Source organism: Cryptomeria japonica, chromosome 8 (genome assembly GCF_030272615.1).
Source record: "Cryptomeria japonica chromosome 8, Sugi_1.0, whole genome shotgun sequence".
In the NCBI taxonomy this organism is placed as follows: Eukaryota; Viridiplantae; Streptophyta; class Pinopsida; order Cupressales; family Cupressaceae; genus Cryptomeria; species Cryptomeria japonica.
The window spans coordinates 179,860,792-179,886,846 of NC_081412.1; the positions used below are offsets into that span (position 1 = coordinate 179,860,792).

A 26,055-nucleotide genomic window follows, 5' to 3' on the forward strand; every position below is an offset into this window, starting at 1 on the left:
TAGATACATCAAGGACCCAATCAATTCCCTGTACAAAGTGGGGTCCACAAGATCTGAACTAATTGTGGCTTCCCTTAATTTCTTCAAGTTAGTTTTCATGGGTGTGGACATGGATTTACAATCAGTCATCCCAAATCTCTTCAAGATGTCGATGGTGTATTTACCTTGACTTAGGATAATCCCATTGGGCCTCTGCCACACCTCCAACCCTAGAAAGAAGTGCATAAGTCCTAAGTCCTTCATCTCAAATTCTGAAGTCAACGCCTTCTTACATCTAATAATGAAATGATCTTCTCCAGTAATAAATAAATCATCAACATAAAGTCCCAAGATCAACATATCACCATTGAATACTTTGAAGTAAAGGTTTGGATCACCATCATTTTTGCAGAAACCCAAACCCACTAAGTATCTATCAATTCTTTCATACCAAGCCCGAGGAGCCTGTTTGAGACCATATAGGGTTTTCTTCAATTTACACATATGAGACTCTTTCCCATGAATCACGAACCCCTCAAGTTGCTCGATGTAGACTTCTTCTTCAATCACACCATTGAGAAAAGCAGTCTTCACATCCATCTGATGCAACTTCCATCATTTAGTTGCTGCAATAGCAATGATGGTTCTAATGGAAGTATAGCGAGCAACAGGGGCCAATGTTTCCTCGTAGTCTATTCCTTCTTGTTGGGAAAAACCACGAGCCATAAATCTAGCTTTGTACTTTTCAATGCTGCCATCAGCTACATGTTTTATCTTGAACAACCACTTGGAAGATACAAAAGACTTCCCTTCTGGTCGAGGCAAAATATCCCACACATTGTTCTTCAGAATGAATTGATACTCTTCATCCATAGCATCTTTCCAAACTTGTTGATTTGAGGCTTCTTCTACACTAGACGGTTCAGATTCAATAAGATTAAACATTAATGCAACATAACTAGAGAACCTTTGTGGTCTTTTGCTTTCCCTAAATGTGTCTCTAGGAGCAGTAAATTGTTCTGCTTCTTGCATAGTGTTTTGTGCCCAAAGAGGTCTCTTTCGAGACATAACAATATCCCTAGGCCCATTAGTGGGCCCATTAGTGGGATCCAAGGGTTCAATTGGATCATTGCTTATATCAGGTTCTGTAGACTCCCTCTAAACCTCAGGAGTATGGTCAATATCCATGTCTTCAGGAGTCTCATCATCTATCTCCATGCATGAGCCCTTTGATTTTCTGAATGCAACATCTTCCTCAAATGTGGCATCCCTGCTAACCTCTATTTGCTTTTGACCAGGAATGTAAACACGATAGGCTTTGGAGGTTTCCATGTAGCCTACAAATATTCCTCTCTTCCCAGAGGGCTCCAACTTGGTTCTCTTGTCCTTGGGAATATGAACATACACAGGACAACCAAATATTCTCAGGTGATTGATATCAGGCTTGATACTTGAGAAGGCTTCTTCAGGAGTTATATTTTGTAATATCCGATGAGGACATCTATTTTGAACATACACTGTTGTTCTAGAGACTTGTGCCCATAGAAAGATCTGAAGGTCTAGATCATGAATCATAGCTTTTGCAACTTCAACTATAGATATGTTCTTCCTTTCGACAACCCCATTTTGTTGAGGGTTGTAAGGAACACATAACTCCCTCTTGATCCCTACCTCAATATAGAAATCGCGAAAGCTACCCAAGGTGTATTCACCTCCATTGTCAGACCTTAAAATTTTAATTTTCTTTCCAGTGATATTTTCTACAAAAGCTTTAAACTCTTTAAACCTACCTAGGACTTCATCAGACTCTTTAGACTTTAAGAAATAAATCCAAGTATTCCTAGAGTAGTCATCTATAAAAGTTACATAATACAAACATCCACTTAGGGATGGAATTGACATTTCCACATAAATCTGAATGTACAAGATCTAATATTTCTTTAGACCTACTTTCACTGCTATGGAAAGAACTTTTAACATTTTTACCCATAGCACAACCTTTACAAGTACCATCATTTACATGAATGAATTTAGGAATACCTTTTACCATCTTCTCCAAAGATGGGAGATCCCTGAAGTGAAGATGTCCAAGTCTTCTGTGTCAGAGTTCGTTGGAACTTGAAGAATCATGAATGAGTGCTTGAACTAGAAGAGTGGAGAGTTTGTATAAGCTCTCATGTCAATTTCCGATCACACGAGCAGCCTTGATGTTGGAGTTCTTAGGCCAAGCAAGAACTCTTCCTTCAGAAAATGCAATTTGATATCCCTTATCCTCCAAGGCTGAAATGGATACTAGGTTCCTCTTGATCCCTAGAACGAACAATACATCACTTAGGTGTAGAGAAACTCCTGATTCAAGTTTTAGAAATGTAGCACCAATTCCTCTTACAACATAGTGTGCATCATCCCCAATGATGACTTGGAGATGTGACTCTTTCTCTACTAAATCAGAAAGGTACTCCCGATGATCGGTGATATGTCGAGAGGCTCCACTATCAATTAACTATGTATCATTGTCCGTAGAAACATTGCTTGATAATGCTGATATGAAAAGAAAACCATTGGAGTTATCTTCAACCTCCTTCTGAGATGAGACTTCATTGATGTTTGCTCCTTGATGATTAGGTCTTGTTAACAATCCTTTGCAAAGTGACCAAACTTGTCACATCTAAAACATTGGATGCGAGAGAGATCTTTCTTCCTCTGACTAGAATCAGGTGCAAAATCTAATTTGAAACTTCTATTCTTTTTGAAGTTGCCCTTCTTCCAATACTTTCACTTCTTGGTAGATTGAGCGGCAAGAACATGTGTATCTTCATTTTGAGAACTCTTGATGATTCCTCTGACAGTCAATCTTGATTCTTCTTGAATACAATCTGCTCAAAGTCGATCAAACTTAGGTAATTTTGACCTTCCACTTATGCTTTGTATAAATGGCTCCCATGAAGGAGGCAGACCATTCAAGGCTAGCATGACAAGGTCTTTATCTATAACTTGATCCCCAATTGTGCATAGTTGATCTCTCAATTCTGAAATTTTCATGAAGTAGGTGATGATTGAATCTCCTTTTGCCATCTTTACTTGGTGGAGTTGTTGTCTCAAGGCAAGAGCCCTGCTTACATTATTAATCTCATATAAGCCCTCCAAGGTCTTGAACATATCTTTTGCAGTTGGCACCAAGTGATCCCTCACGAAGTCGATTAATATCTTCTTTGCCTTGATTGCATTCTTCTTGAATTGCATTTTATCCTCATGATCTTCTGGTTCAGATAAATATTTTTCCTCTATGAATTGAAGAAGACCATTCTCTTCAAGTGCGATGAGCACTCTAAACTTCCATGAGGTGAAGTTAGATGCGCCTTCAAGTCTATCTTCGACTTTAAGACCATTCACCATTTTCGAGACCTAGAGATACTGCACGGGAGATAGAGGAGAGAATACTTGGAAGTTGTTTAGAATCTGATCACGATCTTCTGTCACCGTGGCTCCGATACCATGTTAAGTTTGAGTGATCAGATTATATGGATAGAAAATTCACACAAAATGCACAGTGTATATCCTAGGAAAATCTTCCTCTATAAGGTGAAAAACCCAGCCAAGAAGTTCCTTATGATTTTATTGATACATAAGATGTTTATACAATGAATTTGCCTCACTCCTTGAAGCTAGTATCAATTCACTTCGATGTACAATCTACTAAGACTAAGTTCGATCTACTACAGGAACTATCCACTTGCTTGATGCCAATGTTGTATGTCTAGAAGATCTACAGATGATGAATATATCACAACACAAGGAGGAACATGATCTGTGTGCTGACTGTAAGATTCGGACTGCTGAAGATAGTAGATTGTTTTCTAAACAAAGAACATGATCTACAGAATATTATCCGATATGCTTCTCCGATTTGCTATAGATGTGTATGTGTTTTGCAGAAGGTGTGTATGAGCTATTGTCGATAGTCTTTTCAATCATTTCGTGGAGAGGGAACTGAACTTATGTATATACTCATACATATTCCATTCCAAGCAACACGACTTTCCACAAGGGTCGGTTCTTCATCAACTAACACGCCTCCTTAATTAATCCCGACTCTTCACAAAGGATGGTGAGATTATATTTAACAAACCGTTTAACTACATATGTCGGCAATATAATACCTTTGAATTAAATGTGTAAGACCGTAAAGAGTCAGCATCGAAGATCCGACTGACGCTATCCATCAACACTACATTGCTTCTTAGAGATTTACTAGGTGCCATTGTTGGATAGTATACCCATACATATAAAAAAAGACAAGCTGAATGTTGTGAATACATTACACCGTGTTTATAGATTGGTCTAACTTTTTTTATATACATACGTTGCATGTTTTATATTGTCCATGTTAGAACATAATGTTTATAGTACAGTTTGGTGTTCGACACCCCTACTCTTATAGGATTCCCTATTTTGGTTTTTCTAGTTTTAATGTTCATAGGTTATTATGTTAGGAGAGGTCACAGTTCTTATGCCCCTCCAAGGGAAGTATCTTCGGTGAGCACGAGTCATTTAAGTCCTATTTCAGAGTATTAAGAAAACCACATCAACATTCCCAGAAATGCATCATGCACATTAATTTTCTTTGATCAGAAAGAAAATGTTATTTAATAAATATGCCACTCAGAAATACACATGATGTAGTCTCTTAAACTGCAAGCAAATACTAAGAAATACATGCTCAAAGTCATTCCGTCCCACTACAAAATATTTCCTCCAGAAAGCATGAAAAAAAAAAGTTTTGCAAATAGAGGACTATGGACCTGAGTAGCTTGAGATTGATGCAAGACAGTTTCCATCTGTCCTCGAGCACTTTGGACATAGCCTACTGCTTTACCAGCTAACCTGCCAGCCGCTCTAGCAATCCTCGGTACATCTTTTGGCCCTGCAACCAGACAAGGAAGTTTAGAGATAACATAATTAATAAGAAACTATGATAAGAAAATATACAAGAGAAAGACATTTCTCCCACCAATAACAGCAACGGTTGCTCCCAAAAGTGGCAGCACCTCTCCATAGGAGAAATCAAAATTTGTCTCATGCAGAGATGCAACAATATGGACTCAAAATCTGCAACCAGACCAAAATCTAAAGTCAATATGATATTAAAACTAGAGCTCTGATGGAGCTAGAGTCCCTGCCTTCTGTAAGTAATGGAAGGAATGAAGCATTGCACTAGAGAATGGAACATAACTGCTAACGTATTTTTTTTTACAAGTATAGAAAACATGAGTACAAAATAGAGAAGTGTCTGTCTTTTTGTAGTGTAAAAGAAAGTGCTAATTACAAAATCAATAATATGGTTTCTAATTATATGTTTCAATGTCTACGAACACTGCTGAATAGCCAATATAAGGCAGGAAAATGCATCACAAAAATATTTTGTCAAATGGTACAATCCAGATCTGAAATAGAGAGAGTTTTTGCTTTTCATAATGATAATATTTCAACATGCCCAAACCACCCGATTCCTTAAAAGTGCTCTGTAAGCAACATGACATACAAAATTCATTTGAAAATTTATAATATTTTGGATCAGATATTGTTATTTTTTGCTTATTTTAATGCTATCTGCATAAAATTAATATTACGGTTATTTTCCTTTTCAATTTTTTATTTTGTTCTTTTTTTCTTAATTTTATGAATTGAGTTTTCTATACCAAAGCATGCATAGGTTTACAACAAATCTGTGTTCCTCGACCCATACCCATTCCCTGGTAAATCAGAACTACAGGTTGATGATCAGAAATAGGTTGCAACCAAACATACAAATGTGATACCTATTGTAAAATTAAATAGAGTTTATGCGACAGTATAAATGAATATGGTAAGGAAGAAATTGTATTAATGCTCTTGGATGATCACAATTGATTAATGGGACTGCAAAAGATGAACAGTTAAAATACAACTAGAAAGGATATGCTTAAAAAAGAAATTCAAACAAAATCAAAATGAGGCCTTCTAAACAACTTTTACCATTTCAAAGTTAATCCTTTGTAGTAGAACCACACTGTATCTATCCTAGGAAGCAAAGAACTCTGAAAATGAGGTTTTATAAGTGGTACAAGCAAAGGCAAGTATCCATTCTGTGGACCCAACACCTAAAAACTGTGAAATAACTTACTTAAGACCATCACTTTTCATTTTCAATGCTATCTCATGGCTTGATAAGATAATTACCCGCAGCACAAGTCAACACAATAATGCTATTAGAAAAAGTAGAAACAACAGAATTAGATTGAAATGCACATCAAAATGGCTTTTGGTGTTATAATATTTCCATATGCAACATTACTGATTATAACAAATGTTAGGAACTGCATTGATAGACACTAATCGGTGGCACTTCCTAGCAATTGAAGCTTAAAAGAGTTATCATAATAGTGCATGCATTATGGGATTCCAATTCATAAATCTCCCAAGCCTTCTTCAATGCAACAAAGAATTAGTATTTGATTGTTTCTAGTTGTCTTAATTGAACAGACGTGTTTGAAATTTTAAGTGGGTAAGATTATGAAAAGTTAGAAAATAAATAATGAGCTCTTAGATAGAGATTATAGCATTAGTAACCTCACTGATAATCTTCAAGGCACATTCAGAAAATCAAAACATTGCACACCAGAGGATATGACAGAGAAAAAGAAATTATTATGTTTTAGAGAAAAGTTCAGACGGTTACCCCCCAGAAAATCAAAACATTGTACGCCAGAGGATATGACAGAGAAAAAGAAATTCTTTTGTTTTAGAGGAAAGTTCAATTCTCTTCGTAACTGTGACTGTGAGCATTAAGGTTTGTTGTATTGGTTAGATTTGTAAAATCTGAATACTAATATGCTGAATCAGAAATAACGAATTTTTTGTGTTTTCAGATATAAAGCTAGATACTAAAACCCTGTAACATTAGCAAATGCATTGTAAATCCTATAACTGTTGGATTTAAATTTCAATTAACACTATCAAATTATTGAAATGAATTAAAAAAGCAGGTTAATCCTATGAATAGGCATAATGAAAAATAGAATTAAATAGTGTAATGACATTTCAATTACATTATACACGCGCACGTGATAAACATTAAAAAAAAATTGAGTTAAAAATTTGACGTCATAAAGCTTTTTCTATTCATATATTATAATTTCGAAAATAGTTGAAAGTTGATATTCAGTACAAAAATGATAACCGGTTGTAGTGCACTATGAACAAGTCTTGAAAATGACTATAAACTGGCAGTTTGAAAAGTATGGTATCCAATACTGTGCCTATTCTACATAGAGGTAAAGATTGGACAAGATTTACATTTACAAAAACTAAGCATGGTATCGAATGTTTGTAGTAAAAGTTAATTAAGTAGTGATTTATAAAACAAAATAAGATAGGCGTTGCTTTGAATATTATAGGTAGGTATGTGAATAGTAGTTTGAACCATAGAAGCAAAAAAGGGGAAAAATCGTGATTAATCATCCGAAAGAAATCCCGCGAAAAAATTAATGCCACAAAAAATTAAAATGCTCGCAAAATTCAATAAATAGGCGTCGCATTGCAGTCGAGGGTGAAGATCGATCGCATAGCACCAAAAGTTGAAGTCGAGGATGAAGATCGATCACATAGGTGTGTTTTCTCAGGGATTTATTTGAATCACAGATTGAATGACTTCCTTTCATTTTTGGCAACTATCAACACATAAATTAGCTACATTCTTTACTACTAGACGCCACATACAGATTGAAATTTCCTGTCGAACCTATGTTGTGTCAAGACATGTTTCTAAGCATTGGTTGGATAAAACCTAAGTTTTGTTTGTTGTTTTCTTTGTATATTATTCATTCTTCATTCAGGATAGGATGAGAAGAAGAAAAAATGTATTATCTTGTGCTTTGGAGAGTTTTTGGCATACAAAAGAGAGTGAAACTTGTTCAGAGATTACAATAATGTTGTGAGTGTATACGATAGTGTAGAAGGTTTTTATTTTTTAATTGGTCCTAGTTGTCTCTGCAACATAAGAAATCAAAGCTTGAAGTTTAATAGTCGATGGTTAGTTGGGATTTATAGATAGTGAGAATATTTTAGGATATGTAGCTTAAAGTTGTGATTTAGCCACATACAGATTGAAATTAGCTACATTCTTTACTACTAGACGCCACATACAGTTTGAAATTTCCTGTCGAACCTATGTTGTCAAGACATGTTTCTAAGCATTGGTTGGATAAAGCCTAAGTTTTGTTTGTTGTTTTCTTTGTATATTATTCATTATTCATTCAGGATAGGATGAGAAGAAGAAAAAATGTATCATCTTGTGCTTTGGAGAGTTTTTAGCATACAAAAGAGAGTGAAACTTGTTCAGAGATTACAATGATGTTGTGAGTGTATACGATAGTGCATAAGGTTTTTATTTTTTAATTGGTCTTAGTTGTCTCTGCAACATAAGAAAGCAAAGCTTGAAATTTAATAGTCGATGGTTAGTTGGGATTTATAGATAGTGAAAATATTGTAGGATATGTAGCTTAAAGTTGGGATTTATACTTTGAAGCTTTGCCACTAGAAAATAAATAAATAAAATTCATATGCCATTAATATTTATAAATTTTAGTGTGAATTAAACTTTATATCTCTTTCCATCCAGGAAAGAACTTCTCAACTGAGCATAAACCATCTAGTTGTTAAAAAAACTACTTATCTAAGATTACCTAACCATTTAGTATAGTATTACATGGATGTGTATCAAATGTGAAATTAGTCTAATACTACTCGTGTTATGTGAGACAGATTAGCAATGTTACCTTCATATAATTATTGCAATCTTTTTGAACATTACGAGCTCATAAGTCTAGCTTCACATGATTTAAACTTGAATTTCTTATTCTTTTATCCAAGAATGGACTTCATAGTGGATGTAAAACATTATAGTTTGCATGCTTATCTCCACTTTGCCATAAGTTTGCTCCACAACTTGTGGGTATTTGTATGCATTATGTTAGTTTCTCTTTAGTTTAGCAATAATAATACAATGACATGAGTTGTCATTTAGAGTTATAAAATGAATTCAACTTTGATGATTAGTTCAGATTCAGACATTGACTTTATGGAACTTAATTTCCCTGGACAATTTAAACTAAATTCAGACCATTTCAAATAGCTATATAGAGCTTGAAGGTTCCTTGACTCAGTTAGCTTGAAATGATTATTATTATTCTTGTTATCACAAATGAGAAGTCTGGGTATTATCTTTTATTAGTCAATAGGTTCTAAGTGTGGGCTTTTGGGCCCAAAAAATTCATTTTGTCGTTGAAAACTTGATAGCTTGTTTGCTTGCCTACTTCTTGACAAATGCCTGCTTCTTCTCGACAAGTTTTCTGCCATTTGAAATCAGTTGTCATGTTTGGGGTTAGCATGACTATTTTATGACAAAGGAAATTAGATTAGGCACCTGATATGGTTCTCTTCAAAGATACAAAGAGTGTTTATCGCAGAGATTTATTGGAGATACAACACTTTACGCCCCTTTCATCATTGCTTTCAATTTTTCTTTGATATGGGACTGCACTAGGCTATTAGTTGCTCTTTAGCTTTCACCGCTTTTGTGACTTCACTCCTTTATGTAAAAGTCATTATACCTTGAGGTCACTATACCTTACTGCATTTATCTAAGACTACTGCTCTATGGGGTATTGTATCTCTGCTTTGGGATTGCATCATTGAAGATTTGATTAAACATAATTTCTGATTAGAACATCTCACGTCTGACATAATGTTGATTATAACATAATTTCTGATTTAGAGAACCTCACATGTGAAATATAATTTTTAATTTAATCTAAACATAGTAATCTTATGAACATACAACTGTAACATTTAAATGCTAAAAGACAACTAAAATGTTTTTGCAGAACTAATTTTTTATCACAATGCCACGTCAAAAAGACTTTGCATTGACACATTGCACAACAATTCCTGGTAGCACGAAGGTCAAGTGCAATTGGCGTCTAGAAGAGATCAATGGTGGAATTTATCGTTTCAAATGACATTTGTCCAAAGAACAAGGAAATAACACCATGATATGCAAAGCATGCACTGCAGATGTCTCATATCAGGCAAAGCAATCTCTTGATGGGATTGCTGAGAGTAAGGCCAAAAAGGCAAGAATTGGGGTTGAACTAAGTTCTAGTTATGTAGATCTCAAGACCAACCATTTGGGTGAGGAGGATGGCGAAGATGGGAGTTTCAGGAATGTGGGTCAACACCTAACTCTATAGCACGTGGACCAAACATAGGTGGAGGAAACATTAATACTTTCTTCCAACCTCGTACTACACCAGGATCACAAACCACTTTGGAGAGTACATGATGGAGGAGAACTGTCATTGAACAAGCGAAGAAGGCCATTGGTAATTTTTGGTACTCCTCTCACATGGCATTTCATGCTTCCAGAAATCCATATTGGCAACACATGATAGATGCTATTGCAACTGTAAGACCAGGGTTTCAAGCCCCATCTTATGAGTCATTGAGGGTTGGTATGCTGAAAAATGCAGTAGAGGATGTTCAAGATGTTGTTAAACATCAACTACATTGGGCTAGAACTGGTTGTAGTATCATGTCAGATGGTTGGACAAATAGAAGGAATCGAACTCTCATTAACTTCCTTGTCTCTTGTGAAATTGGCATTATTTTTTCTGAAATCTGTGGATGCATCTAATATGATGAAATCCACAAATGCATTGTTTGGGATGTATGACGTGGTAGTTACGGATGTAGGGCCACAAAATGTTGTTCAATTTATTACAGACAATGTTGATGCTTGTGTTGCTACAGGAAGACTTCTGACAAATAAATACCCTTACATGTTTTTTACACCATGAGCAACACATTGCCTTGATCTAACCCTAGAGTACATTAAAAAAATTGAATGGGTAAAGGCAGCATTTCAAAAGGCTCACAAGGTTACCAAATTTGTTTATAATCACACAAAGGTTTTGGCTATAATGCGCTCTTTCACAGGAGGCAAGGAGCTAGTTCGACCAAGGGTGACAAGATTTGCTACATATTTCTTTGCATTACAAACATTATGTGAACAGAAAGGTAATTTGAGATGAATGTTTGTTTCAATTGAGTGGATGGAGTCTAGCTTCACAACTCAAACAAATGGCATAACATTGTCAGAGTATATGTATTCTAGCACCTTTTGGAAATTAATTGAGCAGATTGTAATATTTTTTAAGAGCCTTTAGTAAATGTCTTGAGACTAGTGGATGGGGAAAAACCCCCATGGGATATGTGTATGAGGCCATGGATAGGACCAAGGAGGTGTAAGCTGGAAAATAACAGGGATAGGTATATGCCATTGTGGGACATAATTGATAGGAGATGGGATGGACAGATGCACACTCCTCTCCATGTTGTGGGATACTTGTTCAATTCTTTGTTATTCTATAAGGCTGACTTCATGAAAATTGATGCTGAGATCGAACACGGTTGCTTCAAGTGCATAGAAAAAATGTTTCCTGACTTAGAAAAATTTGATGCGGCTACGATAGAGATGCAAGTGTACAAGCATTCAAAGGGTTTTCTCTCTTCTAGGACTGCTATACAATGCAGAAAGTCCATTCAACTAGGTAGACTATATAAACTTTTGACAATCTCTTTATTTTGTCAACATGCTCATTAAGTTTGTTAAGATTATAAGATATTCTTAGTCTTACAATATCATCTTCATATAATGTGTTTTTCAGCTGCATAGTGGACTTTTTTTGGAGACAAAATACCAAATTTAAGGTGGATGGCAGTGCACATTTTGAGCCAACCATGCAGCTCATCAGCTTGTGAACGTAATTGGAGTGTTTTTTTAACACGTACATTCCTAGAAACACAACCGCCTATCACAACGACGGATGAATGACTTGGTATTTGTTCATAACAACCTTTGCTTGAAGATAAGGAAAACTGAAGGTGAGAATATTAATATATAATTGCAGTTTTTGAAATTGTATTCACTATTCATTGTATTTTTCACTTGCAAGGGAAACACTAATTTCTACATGGGCAAAATCAGGAACTATTGAGGATGGCTTGCCAATTGACCTCGATGAAATATATCCAGAGTGTGAATTGATTGTTAATGATGATGATGCTGATAATGATGATGATGTTGTTGATGATCGTCCGCTTGAGACTAAAGATTTTGATATCATGAAGCAAGCCAACTTTGGTCCTCAATGGGTTGAACAAATTAGGGCAGGCTATCACCCAGGATCTTCATCATCAAGGCCTCCTACCCTCTAGCATGTCATTGCTTTGACTACATTTGATATTTTGGAATTTTGTACTTCGTTTACAAGTTGACTTTGTTCAAAGTCACAAACTATATTGTAATTGGCATTTTGACATCTATCACCATCTAAATATTATTTATGGTGTAGAATATTTTGTGCAACATAGTCAGTGATATGAATATATACAACCACAATCTATTTATTGCAATTCATGTGTTCAAGTGTCTATTTTATTTGCCTACAATATCTCTATGCAATTTTTTACATTTTTTTGTAAATCTGATTTTTTCCCGATTTTTTGAAAAAATCTTGTACTTTTGTTTTGCCGATTAATTCCCCAAACGATTATTGCTTCCTTGGTTTGAACTGTTTGTTTTCAACTTATCATTTGAGAACCTGCAAAATTAACAAAATTAAAATATTAATTATAAACAGACTTGGAAACCATTTGATAAACAGTTGACAAAATGTTGAATGAAATTATCCTACTCAAATGAATCAGATATAATAATAAGTTTTGATCTCACATCTACAATATCTAAAGTAATAACTGTAAAAATAGAGCACGAATTAATATTCTTTAAGAGAAGAATTAATCTCTAGCGCATAAATATTCAAGACTATTATTGTAGCTATGATGACAGTCAAGATAAAGATTTGAATACTCGAGAAGTAAAATTGATACATAAATATAAGTTTTTTAATCCTCCATTTTATATTTTTTATTTACCGAGTCATGGTTGGAGGACAGGGCATCTGAACATAATTTAAAACTTTTAAATATTGCAGTGATTAGGTTCTTGATATTTTATTGGCAATACAATATTTCATAACACAACTGCTTTTCATTTGCCTATAGTTCAACTTTAACATTCCTAGCAACATGCAAATAATGCCAGCCTGATTACAGCTTGGGCAATTGAACAAAAGTGCAAGGCATAAGTGAGTCTGAGGAAAAAATCCAGCAGCAAGTTATATCAGCAAACAATAAACCAAAACAGAGAGGGAATGTGAACGTTTAAGATATGATATTACTAGAGTGTAGTGAAACAGATTCAACGACAGTGGCAATAGAAATGGTTTGGTCGACAACAACAAATGAAGACTAGCTTTGTCTTTCCTTACCGTGATGGGATACTTAACTAGCTTTGTCCAAGTGCTATTTTGGAATTCGGACCCAAATTGAGAGAGTTGCTGATGAAATACAATACCATAAAATGCATAATGTTTAAAGAAACTCCGAATTTACAAATTGAATCAGATGACAACTCTATAAGTTGTCAATTTCTGAAACAGTCCAACAAGCATTGAAGAAATCCTAGTTTATGTATAATGATTCCCAACAGCTGCCAGGAAAGTAACAAGACATATTATGGCAGTAGATGCCAAAGTTGCATTCAAATTGACAACATTCTTATGAACAAAAAACCAAGTTTAACATTTCTAACGCTAAAAGATATTTATTTGCATGTAAATGGATTAAACAGACAATGTACATTTCACAAAAATCCAGCATCATATTTGTTGCTGTGTTAACTCACTGTACATAATAAATTCCATTGTTGAGAGGTGAGACAACTCAATCTCAAGATTGCTTTGGTGACAGAGCCTTCAAAAAGTAATGAGAAGCATAATAACCCAGTTGATCCAGAAAACATCCGATATCATCCAAGTGCAAGTTTACAATAAAAATTTTAAATATTTTCATGAATCAATTTTTTGTGTTTTTTGTATTTCACTATTTTGCATTTTTTGGGCCCTATGAAGTAGAATTTAGCAGCGTGATTGAAACAATAACTAACACAATTGTCAAATAGACACAAACTCTCAACTTCAAGAAAAAAAAATTGAAAAAGAATTTGTCAAGAAAAAGGAATGAAAGACCATGTTATAACATTGAAAAGGAAAAGAAAGTACACATGTTCCTGTTAAAAAAATCATCGTACCTGTTTGGTGGCGAATTCCTAAGCTTGTACAAGAGAGCACCCAGTTCTTTTGCCTGTTAATGTATACCAAGGGGGTGAAATGAGAATTTCAACATTATACTCTTTTAAACAATTGTTTAGAGCACTCAAGAGAACCCACTTCCAAAAAAAAAATCAATAAAATGCAGTTGTCACCAAATATATTAATCTGAAGAATGTGCTTTCACAAGGCAAAAAGTAAACTCATTAATCACCTTGTGATAATTTGTATTTGCTACAAACATGTAGGTGCCTATAAATTGTTTTGACCACTTGAAAGAGTTAATGAGCATCTCATTGAATATAATTATTGAACTATACGCTGGCTACAACAACTAATCTGATTGCAGCTCACAATGCTCATTTTTAGTTGTGTTCACTGCTGTTTAGCATAGTGTAGCTGCTGACTGCAACGCATAATGGTGAAAGTAAAAGCTTTGGACGAAAGTATGGATATCTATCGAAGCATAATGTAAGGGGGTCTTTTTTAGAAATTATAGTTCGAAATGCTCTTGTGGATATGTATACAAAATGTGAAAGAATAGAGAAGGAAAAAAAATGTTTTCAATAATTGCAGAATTGTGTTTTCAATAATGTGATGTCACAAGGGGAAAAAGCAAGAACAAAACTCAAAATAAGTAATTTAACAAAACCATCAAGCAGAAGAATAGAACATCACTTAGATATCCCCAACTCTAAAGAACAAAAGGGAAAAGGTGGAAAAAGGAGCTGAGACAGAAAACATTACATAAAATGCAGTGTCAACTCCTACAGAATAGCTGGGCTATAGTTTAGTGACTCTACTAAATTAGCTTTACTTGTATGCGTTTAGAGACTTGAACGCGCTTCCTGCAGTCATTCAAAGATTAAATTTTTTAGCAATAAAGAAGGGCTTCATGCATTGCATGTTCCTATTAAGATTGCCTCCAATGCCTTGAACCTTGAACATTAAATATTGTAATAATAGTCAAACCAAAAAATTAAGGGAAGCAGCAGGAAGGGCCATTTGGTAGGCAATAGCCTATCAAATGTGTTCATATTGAAGTTATTTAGATAGAGATAAATTAACTCAATATATTGCTTACTTTTATGGTTCAGTGGTTATTTTTATTATGTTTATACATATTGGTAAAAACTTATGTTTCTTCCTGCTCCAAAGGGCAATATTGTGAGGTATTTGCAATAGGATCAAACGATTAATCAAAATGTGCTAGTGCGAGGAATATAAGAGAATCTCTGCAATTCAATTAGCGTCATTTTCAACTGATTTATTCAGGATTGTGGTCTCTCAAAGTTGAGGTAAATGCTCCCAAGTACCAGAGCACATACCAAGGTAAGCATGTTGATACCCCAGTCTACCATACAACTCTCAGTTTTCCATCTAAATTTTCCCATACAGATTCGTGTTGATGCAGCCATTAAAACAAAAGTATCTCTTGTATAGATGTTTGATGATTTCTGCTTTATAAAGACCAAATTTGTAATGAAGTTTTTTTGGGAGAAAGGTAAAAAAAATTGTATTTCGTGTTAAAAAAAATTGTATTTCGTGTTAAAAAAAATAATAAAGTCCAAATCTGAATATTGATGGCAATGATGTCTGTATATTATTTAAGGAGCAACAGAAAACAGATTTTAACATCCAAGTCCAGAAAATTGACAGAAATACTATCAGATTTAAAAAAACTATAAGCATCTAAATCTGCGAGAATTCAATCTAAGTACGAACTGAGACTTCCAGTGAGGCATCAAAAGCACAAGCTAAGCATTTGGGACTTCCTTAGACCCCTCAAATCAGCGAACTAGGGTTTTTGCATTGTATTGTTTGAACGAGATCATGATTTTTTTGCTAAGTGCGTTCTTAAGAAGATATTGATAGAAAGTTAGGAAGGAAAGCTGAAAATAATATTCATTTTTAAATTAAAAAAATCAGTAAAAAAAAATATAATTTTTGTTTTAAAAAACCTAAAAAATAGGGCCGCGTAGAATTGGGAAAGGAAGGGCGGAAACCCTTCACAAAATCGCAGGCAAACCCTAGGTCGAAGGATATGCTCCACGAAAATCGCCGCCAGTACTGTAGATGCCCACGTGAGTTTGAAAACCCACGAAAACACCTTAAAAAAACGCAGGAAAAAATTTCAACCCTGTAAAAATGGAAATCGCGCACTGACATGGCCGAAAAATCGCACAGGCTGCAGAGAAGTCATCGCTGCCCAAACCAAAAAAAAAAGGCGCAGAGATGTCACAAAAAACGACGCAGGTTGCACTAAAACAAGGGGCGAATTGCGGGCCAATACGGAGCCATCACGAAAAAATCGCCCGACAAAAAAGCCTGATGCAAAAGAAAACGCGAATCACGAAAAATCGTCACCAAAAAAATCTTAAGGTCTCGAAATAAAAAAACACTATACACAAAATCGCGAGCAGAGGAAAATCCATCGTCGAAAATCCGCAATTGATAAAAAACCCTCGAAATATTTCCAGAAAACCCTTTGATTTTTAAAAAAAATTCGAAACCCTTGCACGAAAATTTCGAACCAGAAACCCTCACGACCCAAAATGCGATTCAGATGCACAAATAACAGGTTCAAAAAAACCAGGAAATTCGCCCTGCAAAATTTTGTGGAAACTCACCTGAAAAGAGCAATGCCTTTCCCTCCTCTATAATGCCGCCTTGTCTTCAGAGTGCTGATTACGGGAATGTATCCACTAATGCTTTCTGTGCAGCAAGAGAATAGTAGAATGCACCTTAATGAAAAATGCTTTTTTTTAACCCAAAAAATTAATGAAATCTGTACAGAGCATTTAACAAATAAGTAAATAATATTAATGAAATTTGTACAGAGCACTAGCATGAGAACAGGTGCCAACTAATTTCTATATTTTTTGCTATTGAAAATTTATTTAACCCCAGTAAAATTCTAACAGCCAATAACATTTTTAGAAAAAAAAATAATAATTTGATAAATAATAAAATCAAAAGTATCATGCTTGAATCTTTAGAATTATATATTTTTTATTTCATTTGACAAACAAAATTAGTGAGATGAAAACATTAGTTCCCTGCTTAGGGCAGCGACTAATAATATAAGTTTACATAAACACACATTAAAATGTTATAACATTAAGTTATAATCATTGTATGTAACTCCCCATTTTGATAAAATTAATAAACAATGGGCCCAAACATAATGTGCAAGCCTCATTGCTCTTTGAATCTCATTCTTTATTGTTCGATCCTACTAACATATGAGACAATCAAATAGAATAATCTGACTTACAACCGCCTTCACAATGTACTATTTGATTTTAAGAATCAAAATTAGCCTATCAAAAATAAATTGAATAATTCATACATTAAAATTTTATTCTTCTGCAAACCGGATGTGTGGAAAGAACTAGAAGTTTAGAAACGGACTACATTTCCAATGCAAATGTGAAAATGTATTTTACACATTAGCGAAAAGATGAATGGACAGGTTCAATAGAAACTGGGCAATATCTCCTATTTACTCCAGAATAAATAAGCTGATAATAATCATATCTATTAGGATTATCATATCTCAATAAACATAAAAAAGAAATACAATATGAACTAAACAATAATACATCTGTTCCCTTCTCTCTAAAAATTTGTCTATCCCTTCCCTCAAGAGGTTATAACAGGTGTCAAGGATGCTTTAGACCTGAATATTGTATGTTCAATTCATAGAAAACTAACTTCAGCCTATCCATAAAACATGGAGTCGATTCTAAGCTGATCTGGCAATTTAAAAGATAAATCAAGCTTCTAATGCAAATGCAATTGTATATGTACACTGGGTTGAATAGTGGAGACTCATGTTCATCAGCGAGAATCATGTTACAGGTTTAAATGTTAAACTGGTAAACAATTGCATCCAATTATAGATATTGTGTACCTAAGAGATGAGTACAAGAGCAAATCCTCGGTGACTTTGACAATATAGATACCTCTTAGTCATGGCATCTAAGCCAAAGGATACCTCACACTAGCACCACTAAAGGTGCCATGGGTGTGTTGAAAGAGAAAGCAATGCAAAGAATCATGGTGGGAGGTGTCCATTATACATATAGTTTCAAAGATATAGTGTTGGTAGGTGTTTGAATTGCATCGAAATTTAATACACGTGTGTATTCAATTGTTTGTTTTAGTTCTATGTATATTCTTTTAAGGAAGAACTTCAATTGCAACTCCTCTCTTCTGCAAAACAATTCAATAGTATATCTCCTATGTTGAATGAAAAAGTCATTTTGCTTCGTACTATTGATGTGTGTTTTTTGTACATACGAACACAAAATAATATACCAAGGTATCTTATCCTCTCTTGAACAAAGTCTCTCAAATGCCATGCTTCACAAACAAATGAGACAACTCCAAGGTTACAAAATGTCAGGTCTTGACTCGTGGATAAGCTCAATGGTTGATGTGATAATGTTGGAATCACAAGGGGACTTACGTTGTACATGAATGCTTGAATACTTGGACGTTGTTGGAACTCGAGACTAACTAGTCTAACAAAGAAAGATCAAAAGGAAAGGGTTTAGAGAGTCTAATCTAATCCTAGGAATGTAGGATGTTATGCCCATCTTCTTAAATATTGACAGTAATTACATGATTTGTACTATAAGTATACTAATTTCTTATGTATTATAAAATTAGTACGAAATTAAGTGTGATTGCCATACATATTGCAGTCCATATTAATATTACTATTAATTCTGCATAAGAACATTATCACCACATTATTAATTTTATTGGGTAGGGTAAACAATCCTTTACTCTGCCTCTTCATCTATTACCACATACATGTAAAAATATAAATAAATAATAAAGAGGTACAAAAAATTACCTGGTGCTTTGCCTCTTCATCTTCTACCGTTAAAAAAAAAAGAAAAGAAAACCAAATAATAGATGAAAATAATGGACAGACAGATCAGTGTGCACACTGCACACAAACTCTTACAAGAAAAATGAAAAATCTAAGAAAAAAATCAAGAAATAACCAAAGAAACAGAATAGAAAAACATAGCAATGACAGAAGAGAAAAACAGATGGAAGAATGTTATCTATACCGATGTGCCAAGGGTTATAATGTTAACTTCACATGCTTTTCCCTGCTCCATGCCATTTTGAATTTTCTTTATCGTTGTAGATTATTTTGGAACAAATTCTCTCAATACCGTTGTAGGTTGTTTAGTTTCTAACACTCTCAACTCGCTATGTGAATACATGTTTAAACAAGAGTTGCATGCGGCAGGAGTCCCTGCCTTTTAGCGAGATGGGAGATTGTTGTTCTATATGTTATGTGTTTTCTGTCAAAGTTGTTCAGATATGCAACCAGATTTTCTCACCAAATTCCTCAAGGAATGCAATTGTAACTATTTCCTGCAAGCAATGGCAAATGAGTTAAGCAAATGAACTGTTAACATTATAGACTTGATGATGACCTTCTCAAGCAGCTGCTATTGTTGCATAACCTCTGAATAGTTTCTGGTCATGTCAACCGACTCACTTTGTATAGATAGTCATACTTAACTATATACGATAGATCAAAGATAATCAAAAAATTTATACTCCTGAGGATGCATAAACAAAATTCATGTCCTCCCCCAAAAGTTGGGAGCATAGTTTGGTATTAAAAAAAAATTAATTACAAGACATTTGTATTGCTTGCTACAATTTGAACAAAAGTCATCGTTTCATTTCTAGCTGATATAAAACAAAGGATTGTTTAGAGCCTTTACAACTAGAAAAGCACTAATCGATTTTGATGCTAATAGATTATGGAATTATGTAGCTGATCCTAGCAAGCATGTATGCAAAATGTGGAAGCATAGACAAGGCACGAGTTGCATGCTTGTTGGTGAAGATACAACTTAATGGAAAGAGCAATCCAAATTTCTTATGAGGATGGGGCGATCAGACATGGAAGGAAATGTTTCTATTGTTACACAACATTAGATAAGTAAAGAATAGACATGAAATCTGAAATATAAGTAGAAATCCACAGATCATAGATTTTGAAGTTGCACTGTAAACTGTCTATGTATTAAAGCTGGAAATGCTCTGAATTCAATTGCAACAGACATTGCTTTATTTTAATTTTATTAATCGAAACAAAGGGTATTGTCAGTCATAATCCACTCTGTCAGTCAGTCAATATTAGTACTTTAATAACATACAATAAAAAGCTTTTGAACATTATATTATGCTAAACAAAATGCACAATAATAATTTGCAGCTTCTAGAACATTTTTTATAAACAAACTGGAATATCAATTGCAATTTCTTTAATATTTATTACAAAGTTATAATTATTAAATTCTGTTGAACTTTATGCATTCATTTACAAACATAGAATTGACGAGAGTACATAACAAAATGCACTTAATATATCACGAAAAGTCTTGTCCACAATTACATGGTTTTTATATAGGCTTGCGCTGTAGTTGCACAGTTCACAGCTAGATTTTTAAGTCTCCAAAATTCAGATACTGCTATGAATGGACAAACAGTGCGATCTGCAAAAATTCTGCAAAAGACTTCAGTAAAAGCAGAAGAGCATTGGTAAAGATCAGTCCGTGTGCACGTGCATCAATTTAAAATAGACCAGAAGTTATGTGATTGGCGAAGTTGAGAATCTTAAAACTAAACGTCCACAAGAGTAATGAAAATTGTATTTGTTGAAGTTTAAACATTGAATGTATATTCAAATGACTCTTCAACAGAAAAGAGCAATCCAAACAAATGCAAACCTACCTAAATGAAGATAATATCTTGTAAGAATTACACATCAAAAGTTACTCCACGTGCAATTATTGGTCACTAAGAAAACTATAATAGTAAAATTGTCATCTGAGACATCAATCTCACGCAGTCAAGGGTCCCCTAACCCTAAGTATCTTGGGAGAAAAGCTAAATTAAAGGTTTCTACTTTAACTTCTTATTCTCTTGTTTTCTTTTTGCTCTTTGTTATTACAGTTGGAATTTGGAAATGAACTGTAATTAGCTTATAAAGATATTTAGATAACTGAAATAGAACATAGATGCTTCAGCCATATAATAAAGATGTATTATTCAAGTGAAGTTGTATGACAAATATTTTACTATTTCTCCATACATTGTACGATGAGTTAAAACTTAAAACAATACCATAAAAACAAAATACAGATTTTTAAAAATATTTATTAGAACTGTTTTAAAGGCCATTTTTTAAAAAAAACTTGAGAATTGACCAATTTGATGACATTATAAGGAATCTTTCCCACCATATCACAAAGATGCTTATGTCACATCACTAAACAAAGGAACATTAGACAAGCCGTTGATTTGAGTCTGAAAAAGTTAATTGATTGGCCTGCTCCCCAAAGACAGTTGAAATTTCTAGTGACAAGAAAAGATCAAGTGCTTAACCCCATATGACATTTTGACCAAGGAGAATCCAAACATTACAAGCCACGAGAATAATGGCAAGGCCTGACTTGTGGTTGATGCCTGACTACAAAGTCTCATAAACCAGTAAAACTATACGAACTACTGCAATCTAACATTAGTACAGACTCAGAGATTTTGCCTTTTCATTCAAAGACTCAATGCATGCATCCTCTGCTTCATGATGAACATGTACCAGCAAAAGAGTTAAAAATATGACACTTGATGCCGCATCTAATTCAGCACTTCTAAAGAGAATCATAAGACATCTATTTCTGGGTGAACATTGTTGAAATATGTATCCACTACAAAGAGGCAGGCCAAACTTTTGTCCAAGATTTTGCATCTAAGGCTTGTTTAGATATGTTGAAGTAGGTTTTTTTCATGTGTTTATTTCAATTTCATTTTATCCTTGTTCTTTCTATGCTAAGAAACTAAAATATTTCCAATTCAATATTGAATACGAACTCAAACTTATGGTCAGTAATGGCATTAAAATTTTAACATGAAAGACGTGCATGATACACTGCATTTTTTTCCTTTAAGTTGAAATCGTTATAATTCCTGGCACGCATCCCTGAAAAGTGGGTGCTTCCTCAACTAGACATATATATTCTATCAGAAATAGGTAACATTTTGGCCACATGCATCTACTGAAGTTTTTTTTTTCTCGTCTCCCAATTTCGTTTTGGAAATTGAAAAAACCAAAAATGAAGTTTCCCTTTTTCTATTGAAAAGAAATGTTCCACCATTCATGATAGAGGAAGCTTTCATTCTTCCTAATAGCAAACACAATTGCAAGAAAAAAGATTACAAAAAATTGCAAAAATGATCATAAGAACCACCAGTATTGGTCTAATCATCATAGTGGCAATGATGACTGGTACTTCTACTTGGTCAAATATTAATGCAACTTAATATTTTCTACAGAATCCGTAGATTATTTTATTAGATTTAATATAGATTATTATTTTCTGGCAATGAACAACTTTTAAATGCCTACGAAAATTATATAGCACTCAAACCATGTAATCGTCTATGCATGATATTGAGATAAAGTTCACAACAGAGGACTTTTCTTATTGATCTTCCAAAAATGATAAATTTCTCTGTTGTGAATCATTATTGCAGTGCCACATTCTCTCCACTCCCATCTTGACCATGCATGTAGGGCAATGCCATAGTAAATGCTGCCACACATCATATCTTATTGCATGTGGGGAGGTCATCGGGGCAGTTCTTGTATAATGTTGGGTGTAGGGAATTCCATAGTGTATGCCACTACACCTCATATCTTATTGTATGTAGTGAACTCACTGCGGTAGTAGTTGTATTATGTTGTGTGTAGCTACCACGCGCAGTTCTTGTATGTTGGTGTATGTAGGCCATCCTGGCCATATCTTGTTTCGTTAAATCACAATTTATGGAAGCTTGTTTGCAGATGACTTAATATTTCACCCACTTTTCCACTTAGAAGCCTTTCCCAGATAATCCACAAATTTTATACACTAAAATTTATCTTCCTGGTTGGCAAATTGTTAAGGGAACCTATGATTTAGTGACTTTAGCTTGTGGTTCACACAATTGTCTATGTTGACTCTTGATCGTCAAGTCACTAATTCCCAATCAATTATTGCATTTCATGAACAAAAATATAAAGAATGAAAGCCGCAGTTCTAGAAAATGCAGTTAAAGAATTGTCATTCTGACATGTTACTCTTCATTTTAATGGGAGAGAGTTTGGCATAAGTATGGCTATGCGCCCAGGCCCTCGGTGCAAGACAGACACACATGTTGGGAGTATACATGCCGATGTCATGGACTATGGTGAACTTCACAGCCCAAAATGGATCTTGCGGGTGAGAAGTCTGACTTTGGCATAATTGGGTGTTGAAAGCCAGAAAGGCCCAAACCCTAAACCCAATTTAGGGGATAGTTTTCGATTTAGGGGATAGTTTTCAAAACTCATATTGCGCATTCCCTAGCCATGTCAGGGTTTTGAAGAAAATTGATGCATCATTGTAATTTTGAAATCTAAATCATTCATGGCAAAGTTTTGAAGAAAATTGATGCATCACTGTAGTTTTGAAATCTAAAGCATACAGTACTTTCCAAATCTCACCAAATTTACTTTTAAAAAACAGCTAGAAATCCAAATTTACTAAGAGGGTTCCAAATTTACCAAGAGGGTTCCAAAATTTTTTAATTTAGAACTGTCATTTCAAAATCTAAAATTACTCAATAGTTTTGTTTGTGAACAAGACTCAATAGTGTGCAGCAAAAGTGGAAAACCATACCCCGATTATCCTCTGCAAGAAATTTGTTGATGATTTCTGTCGTATTTTTTTGGTGCGTTGCAAATCCTCTCAATGATTTTTGCTATCTTCTACGGTTGCGCATAAATTTTCTTCCAAGGCATTTAGGGTTTAGGATTTGCAAATGTGGATGGCTGGTGGGCAGCCAACTATCTGCCAACTGCTCGACTGTCGAGGGAGGATGGGGGGAGTCATTGCTACACCTGTTGAATCGAGTCAAGAGAAGCAAGAGATAGCACAACTACCATCGGCAGAGAGCACGGAGCCAAGCAAGCTAGCATTTTATCGGCCAAAAATAATCTTTCCGAGCTGAAAATGATTTATCATTGTTTTCTTCAATTTTCTAAACAGAAAAAGGAAAAAAACGCTGGGAAAAATACGATGGGCCAATCAAAATTTTTTTGAAGAGAATACCGCACACCATAGGATAAAAGTTGTGGGCACGGTTTAATGAGTAAGGATTTATTGCAAATAGGAAGTTGAAAACATTAGTCTCCGCCTTACGGCAGGGACTAACAAATTAATAACTTTTAGGTATTAATTTTTTTTAAATATTTTTAATTAATTTGTGTGTTATTTGATTTTTAATATTAAGATTTTTTATATAATATTAATTAATATTTTAGATGTTTAATGGATTAGTTATATTAATTTATATTATATATATGTTTATACAATTGATTAAAAAAATTCACTTGTAAGAGTATTAGTGGAGAAAATACTAAATCTTAGAGACAATGTACAATGGTGGTATGATTCTCTATAGTTTGACAGACAATTATTAGCGATGACATGTTACAATTACACAAATTCAAAGATTTTTTTCATTTAATTTAATCAAAACTTTTAGAAATATTATCAACATTGTTCCAACCAAAAATGAATACCCATCATCAAACGTTGTTTATAAGTATGTAATATACGGAAACTAAGGCAAAGATTCCCAAAAATTCAAATAGAACACAATAAATTTTTAACAATGAAATTTTTTTTGGGATTCAAATATGTTTATGTTCATTTATTTTTTTACCTAGTAATTTTGACGAGAAGTGAATAGCAATGACAATCTTGACTTTCGAAATGTTTTAAAATCCATGTACATGCTCTTAAGTTATAGCTAACAATCTAATTCCTTGCAAGGCACCCACTTCCTCTACCCTCTCCACGCCTCCTCCTTGCATATTATTTTGTATTTCCATATTTCTATATACTTGTTATATTTTATTATTTTTCAAGGAAGTATCCTAATTTTCAATATTTCATCTTTAAAAAAGAAGTCTCTACTCATAGCTTTATTATTATTAAATTAAATAGGCGTTTTCTTTTTATTTCTTCTGGAAAGGAGATAAATAAGATTCTTTAACATTCATTTTCAAGATATTTAGCCATTAAATTTATGGTTCCCTCAATCAAATAAGTATGGATCATTTAGTGAGTTGTTCTATCCTCCACCTAGCCTACTTTTCTCTAAGGCCAAGTCATAAAATGTTCAAACTTCCCACCATATTCTAGGAGTTTCTAGATTAGTAGACCAACAACTATCATCTCTAAGAGGATGACCATGTGCATGGAATGTTGTCATTCTAACCAAGATTCCTATCTTCCTGTAGTGTCATAAAATTGTGACCCTCGCAATTTCGACCACATCTTAGGCCCTCACCTATGCGACTACATCTCTCTACTCGATTGAGACCCCTATTTGCACCTTCATTCTGAACTTCTCCCATCCCAGCCCTGATGACACCTCAGGACCCTGTCCAAGCCCTAAGATAGGGCAGGACAGGGGCATGGCGCCCTTGTCCTCCCTCTTAGGGTGACCCTAAGATGGGTCTATCTGGCTCTTGAACATAATTTGCTCTTTGAGGAATTAAACTCTCCTTTGTCGGCCTTCGGTAGGATGAAAATTAATCCTCTTGGGCATGTATAAAAGGAGATTCAATCTCCTCATGGGGGATAATATATGGAAATTCAAGAGGAGGGACTTCATTATCGTCATCAAGCATTCAAGTCTTCAAGCATCTATCAAGTTCTCTTCTTCATGT

At 34.4% G+C, this 26,055-nt stretch overlaps 1 long non-coding RNA gene across 8 annotated transcripts in view; it reads right to left on the reverse strand.

Moving 5' to 3' along the window:
* Positions 1-24,451, reverse strand: part of LOC131048391 (uncharacterized) — a 93,494-nt gene extending 69,043 nt beyond the window's left edge. For 4 of the 8 annotated variants that reach the window (XR_009106404.2, XR_009106406.2, XR_009106405.2 and 1 more), the window contains exons 1-6: positions 23,996-24,451; positions 16,880-16,964; positions 14,231-14,283; positions 12,550-12,680; positions 4,991-5,088; positions 4,782-4,903 (exon numbers count right to left, since the gene is read on the reverse strand). This is a non-coding gene — a long non-coding RNA (uncharacterized LOC131048391). Of the gene's footprint in view, positions 1-4,587; positions 4,904-4,990; positions 5,089-12,459; positions 12,681-14,230; positions 14,284-16,879; positions 16,965-23,995 lie in introns of those variants that run through there. The other 4 variants (XR_009106403.2, XR_009106402.2, XR_009106400.2 and 1 more) reach the window with 4 other exon arrangements.
* Positions 24,452-26,055: the final 1,604 nt, after the last annotated feature.